Source organism: Apaloderma vittatum, unplaced genomic scaffold (genome assembly GCF_000703405.1).
Source record: "Apaloderma vittatum isolate BGI_N311 unplaced genomic scaffold, ASM70340v1 scaffold2785, whole genome shotgun sequence".
NCBI classification, from domain to species: domain Eukaryota; kingdom Metazoa; phylum Chordata; class Aves; order Trogoniformes; family Trogonidae; genus Apaloderma; species Apaloderma vittatum.
The window spans coordinates 16438-16678 of record NW_009718557.1 but is presented as its reverse complement, the minus strand read 5'-3'; the positions used below and the strand labels follow the sequence as shown (position 1 = coordinate 16678).

Here is a 241-nt window from a genome sequence, read left to right as displayed (position 1 = left end):
CAGCAGGAAGTAATAGAAAGACCGGCTTCAATGAAGCAAACATTATTATACTTTCTAAAATATGTTTTAGTTTGTTTTATTTTGCTGAATTTTTACTCAGATTTTTATAGGATCACACCAAAATATTGTCTAGGAAAAAGGAATTATCACTCAGCAAGTGCATGCATGAATATAAATAATAACAAATAATAAATACATAAAAATAATTATGTAGCAGAAATAACAGAAGGGACAATTGTTG

The 241-nt window shown here is 27.4% G+C and overlaps 1 protein-coding gene across 1 annotated transcript in view; it reads right to left on the bottom strand.

Moving 5' to 3' along the window:
* The window catches only part of LOC104274597 (fructose-1,6-bisphosphatase 1-like), a 7772-nt gene that overhangs the window by 5215 nt on the left and 2316 nt on the right, over positions 1–241 (bottom strand). The window lies entirely within an intron of this gene.